Source organism: Mustela putorius, unplaced genomic scaffold (assembly GCF_011764305.1).
Source record: "Mustela putorius furo isolate JIRA1106 unplaced genomic scaffold, ASM1176430v1.1 tig00003838_pilon_pilon_pilon, whole genome shotgun sequence".
Taxonomy (NCBI): domain Eukaryota; kingdom Metazoa; phylum Chordata; class Mammalia; order Carnivora; family Mustelidae; genus Mustela; species Mustela putorius.
Window position 1 is genome coordinate 424,741 of NW_025421991.1, and position 6,426 is coordinate 431,166.

Here is a 6,426-nt window from a genome sequence, read left to right on the forward strand (position 1 = left end):
GGAATGAAAACTTCCAAGTTCACTTTATGAAGCCAGATTACTTTGATTTCAATACCAAATAAAGACACAAGCAAAAAACAAAACAAAACAAAACAAAAAAACCCACAAAAAAATGAGCTACATACCAATATCCCTGTTTAACATAGATATAAAAATTCTCAATAAAATACTCCAAACAAAATCTAACAATATGTTAAAAAATCATTCATGATGATAAAGTGAGATTTATTATTGGATTTTAAGGGTAGATCAATATTTGCAAAATAAGCAATGTAATACACCACATTAATAAAAGAAAGAATAAGAACCATGGGATCATATCAATAAATGCAGAAAAAAGCACGTGACAAAATACAACATCCATTCATGATAAAAACCTTCAACAAAGTAGGTTTAGAGGGAACGTATTAAGGCCATCTGTGAAAAAACCACAGCTAAGATCATCTTCAATGGGAAAAAAGTGAGAGCTTTTACCCTAAGGTCAGGAACAAGACAAGAATGTCTACCATTACCACTTTTATTCAGCATAGTTCTGGAAGTCCTAGCCACAGAAATCAGACAACAAAAGGAAATAAAATGTATCCAATTGGCAAGGAAGAAGTCAAACATTCACTATTTACCAATGAGATGATATTCTATAGAGAAAACCCAATGACTCCATCAAAAAATTGAAAAAAACTGGGTGTACCTGGGTGGCTCAGTTGATTAAGTGTCTGACTCTTGATTTCAATGTAGGTCATGATCTCAGGGTTGTGAAATTGAGCCCCACACTGGACTTTGTGCTGGGCATGTGGCCTGCTTAAGATTGTCTCTCTGTTTCTTCCTACCCTCTCTCTTTCTTAAAAAGAAATGACAGAACTGATTAAAAAAATTGACAGAACTGATACACAAATTCAGTAGAGTCATAGGATACAAAAAATATGTTGCATTTCTATGCACCAATAACGAAGCAGCAGAAACAGAAATTAAGGAATTGATCCCATTTAAAATAGAAAAAAAAAAAAAAGAAGAGGGGTTCCTGAATGGCTCAGTAGGTTAAAGCCTCTACCTTCAGCTCAGGTCATGATCCCAGGGTCCTACGATAGAGCCCTGCATCGGGCTCTCTGCTCAGTGAGGAGCCTGCTTCCTCCTCTCTCCTTTTTTCCCTCCCTGCTTACTTGTTATCTCTGTTTGTCAAATAAATAAATAAAATCTTTAAAAAAAGAAGTTAAAAAGAAGAGATGTCACAAAAGAAAAAAAAAATGCAACCAAAAACAATAAGATACCTAGGAATAAACCAAACCAAAGATGGGAAAGATGAGTCCCTTGAAAACTATAAACACCAATGAATGAAATGAAAAATAACACGACAAAATGGAAAACCATTCCATGTTCATTGGTTGGAAGAACCAAATATTGTTGTCATCTATACTATGCAAAGCGTTATACAGATTTAATGTAATGCCTATCAAAATACCACCAGCATTTTTCACAGAGCTAGAACAAACAATCCTAAAATTTGTATGGTACCACAAAGGGCCCTGAATAGTCAAAGAAAAGCTGAAGAAAAACAAACTGCAGGCATCATAATTCTGGGCTCCAAATTATATTACAAAGTTCTAGTATTCAAAACAGTATGGTACTGGTACAACAATCAACACGAAGATCAATGGACCAGAATAGGATACCCAGAAATGAACTCACAAATATATGGTCAATTAATCTTTGACAAAGCAAGAAAAATATACAATGGGAAAAAAGACAACGTCTTCATAAAATGATGGGAAAACAAGACAGCGATATTCAAAGGATTGTAAGTGGACCACTTTCTTATACCATACACAAAACTAAATTGAAAATGGATTAATGAATGAAATGTGAGAAAGTCATAGAAGGGAACATAAGCAGTAATTTCTTTTACATTGGCCATAGAATCTTCTTTCTAGATGTGTCTATTGAGGGAAGGGAAACAAAATAAACTATCGGGACTTTGTCAAGATTAAAAAAAAAAACACAAACAAACAAAAAACAAAAAACAAAAACAAAACAACAAAAACAAAAAAACAAAACTTCTGCACAGCAAAGGAAATAATCAACAGAACTAAAAGACAACCTTTGGAATGAGAGAAGATATTTGCAAATGACATATTTTATTGGGGGTTAGTATCCAAAATACACAAAGAACTTATAAAATTCAACACCCAAAAAGCAAATAATCCATTTTAGAAATGGGCAGGAGACATGAATGGACATTTTCCTAAAGAAAGGTATACAGATGGCCAAGAGACACATGAAAAGATGCTCAACATCACTTACTATCAAGGAAATGCAAGTCAAAACTACAATGAGATATCACCTCACACATGCCTGAATGAATAAAATCAACAACACAAAAACATGTGTTGGTGAGGATGTGAGAAAAGAGGAAGCCTCTTGCACTGTTGGTAGGAGTGCAAACTGGTGCAGCCACTGTGGAAAACAGCATAGAAGTTCCTTAAAAAGTTAAAAATAAAACTACCCTACTATCCAATAATCACATTTCTGGGTATTTATTCCCAAAACATAAAAACACTAATTCAAATTCAAATATATATATATATATATATATATATAAATTACTTGGCCATAAAAAAAGATGAAATCTTATCATTTGCAATGACATGGATGAAGCTAAAGTGTATAATTCTAGGTGAAATAAGTCAGTCAGAGAAAAACAATTCCTGCACTATTTCCCTCATATGTGGAAATTAAGAAAACAAACAAGTAAAAGGGAAAAAATAAAAGAGAGAGAGGCAAACTTATAAACAGACTCTTAACCATAGGAACAAACTGGTGGTTACCAGGAGGGAGGTGGATGGGACATGGGCTAAATAGGCAATGGGCGTTAAGGAGAGCACTTGTGTTAATGAGTACTGGGTGATGTATGGAAGTGTGGAATCACTGTAGTGTATACCTGTACCTAACATTACACTGTATGGTAACTAACTGCAATTTCAATAAAAAAATTAAAAATTAAAAAAGTAAAGTATAAGTGGAATAATGACTATATCTTTATATATGATAATTTTTGTTAGGGGTTGCACACCCTAAAGTTTGCAATGTGAACAACTGGAAATGCAAGGCACCCCCCCCATAGGCTTTCTTATAAAACACTAAGTGAAATAATAAGAAATTTATACAATCAGTACGTTGTACTGGAGTATGATTATGAGCGAGCAGCATCCATGACTGCTCTGTCTGTCCAGTTCTTCACCACACCTACTCTTATTTCCATAGGACCATATATATATATATATATATATAGTGTTTTATTCCTTGATATTGAAAACTTTTTTTGCATTTGTGAATATGATCCCTTTATTACCTTTATGAATTTGTTTAGTATTGTTTATATATTTTATCAATCTATTTGTGAATGGTTACAGATGTATTACTAGATTTTTAGTTGCTTCCCTGAGGTTTTTGGTATTGACAACATATGATCTGTGAAAGAAAACAGTTGTGTTCCTCTTTTTTTTTTCCTTTTAATTTCATGAGTTGGCTTGTTCAGCATCTATTTTAATCCTATTTTAGCTACAGAGAATGGAATCTGTGAACTACATTTCCCTGTCTCTTAAAGCTAAGGCTCTGAATATAATCTAGGTTTGATAAATCACACAAACTCAAATTCCATTTTAATTTACAAATGAGTTATATAGAAGCAATGATTATGTGGAATGATAATAGTAGAATGATCCTTTAAAGTATCCATTTTGTCATTAAAGCATAATAATTTTCCTGAAATATCAGTTATTTGGGACTGATATCTGAGATGGGAAAGAGGAGAGGGGCTTTGCTAGATAGTTTGAATGGAACACAAATAAGAGAGATGTCTGTAGATTTTATTTACCTGTTGATACTGACTGAAGGCTCCCAGGATTGATAACTTTCTCACTTATGATCAATGTGGTTCTAGGGAATTTCAGAGTATAGCTGAGGTCTTCATTTTCATAAGAGCAGAACTTTTATATAGGTTGGATGAGACTTTTTTTTTTTTTGAACTTCTAGACAATAATGCATGTGATCTTACTGAACTGTCTCCATACATATGTGTTGATTAAATGATTCTCATCCTGAGATAAAGTATGGTCCTACTTTTTCAGGTATCTAGTTTTATCTGGATATCAGTTGATCAAGCTGGGGATGCCAATCAAGATGGACAATAGACTCTCAAACTTTAGTAAAAGAAAAAGTTTAGGATCTAAGACTGAGTATCTGATCAGCAAAATTGTATGTATTAACTATCCCCTACTACTTTTAAACAGTTTTAAAGTGTACCTCTTATTTTCATGAGATGATCACTGAACGTTGTTAATCTGATATGCTAACAATGAATTTTCTTTGTAAGAGTAGTGTATGCATATGTATACGCATGTGTCTGTGTTCATGTACTTGTGAATGAAAACTAATAATGAATAAAAATAAGAATTTCATATTCATATGTACTTGATACAAAGGTTTTCTACATAAATTTTTAAATTTATAGATATAATATTCTTTTTTGGGCATTTTATTATCAAGGTCTTGATTAAACTTTCACAGCCCATATCAAAAACAGGCAATTTTTTCCTGTAAAGTGCCAGGTAATAAATATTTTGGCTTTCCTGGTGGTATGTTCTCTGTTGAAACTCTTCAAATGTGTCACTGTAGTGTGAAAGCAACCACAGACAACACATAAACAAATGAATATGGCTGTGTTCAAATATAAATTTATTTTAAAAAATAGTGGACTGAATTTGGTCAGTAGGTTATAGTTTTAGCATAGATTTTTTTTCAACAGTTAACATAAATTTAGACCTATTTAGCAAAACAATGTCAATGCTATTTACCCTTTAAAATAATGTGCTTTAATCAGGTAATACCCTCCTAAGAAAAAAGCCACACATATACAGATGTTATTATTTATAATGAAAAATCAATAAAATAGAAAAAAGTAAAAACAGGTTTTCTGAAGGTACAATTTTTGATATTAACTATGTTAGCCTTTGAAGAGAATATGCTTGTGCTTGTGGTATTTAGTCAACATCTGGTAGGCAATAATACTAAATAGTAGTAAATTTAAAAAAAAATAGCATTCCTTGCCAATATGCTAAACATGCCTTTTTAACTTTGAGTAATTGACTGCATGAGGAAGTCAAGAAAGATAGAATAAATCAGGGTCCAAAAGGAAACGACATCAATTTTCATTGTTGTCTATTTTTGGTTCACTTGTCATTTTACCTCAACTTCTAAGATAGGAATATTGAACTCTCCAGCTATAATTGTGGATCCACAATTATATTCTCCATTCATTTTTATTTTTATTCTCCTATTCTCCATTCATTTTTATCACTTTTTTGTATGTATTTTTTACGATTTTATTTATTTATTTGAGAGAGAATGTGTCAGAGAGAGCATGAGAGAGGAGAAGGTCAGAGGGAGAAGCAGACTCCCCAAGGAGCTGGGAGCCTGATGCGGGACTTGATCCCGGAAGTCCGGGATCATGACCTGAGCCAAAGGCAGTCACTCAACAAGCTGAGCCACCCAGGTGCCCTGCATGTATGTTTTCAATCCCATTATTAGAAGCATGGATATTTAAGGCTTTATATCTCCTTGATGAATCTTTTTTCCTTTTCTTACATTATATTTACATTTCTTAAAAATACATAGAGATGCCATTTTGCCCATCATTTTTCATATGTTAAGCATTTAAAGAGATTTAAAGGAATTTAAAATTTTTATTTTGTTGTTTTCATTTTGTTTCAGGGATGGAGAAAAATTTTCACCATTTGACTTTTCCTGGGGAGAAATAGCAGTGAATTACTATCCATTTGAAAGTAGAGTTATACTACTTTCTTTAGTTCCACAGTGAAAATTTAAAATAAAAATAGTTCCAAATACAACAATAGTAACAAGAACATAAATGATTTAAGACTCTTTTTTTACAGTGCAAATCCCTTTTTTAATATTATGTTAAATTACCCAACATACAGTACACCATTAATTGTGAATGGAATCAATTCTTTAACTTCTCTTTCTTCAGTCATGTTGTTAGTGTATAGAAATGCAACTGATTTCTATGCATTGATTTTATATCCTACCACATTGCTGAATTGCTATATGTGTTCTAATAATATGGGGTTCAAGTCTTTTCAGTATTCCACATAAACTATCATTTGATCTCTGAAGAAAGTGTTTGACTTCTTTTTTGCAAATTAAATGCCTTTTATTTCCTTTTGTCGTCTGATTGCTGAGGCTAGGACTTCTAGTACTATGTTGAACTATAATGGTGATAGTGGACATCCTTGTCTTGTTCCTGACCTTAAGGGAAAAGGTCTCAGTTTTCCCCATTGAGAATGATATTCTCTGTGGGCTTTTCATAGACGACTTTTATGATATTGATATATGTTCCCTCTATCCCTATACTTG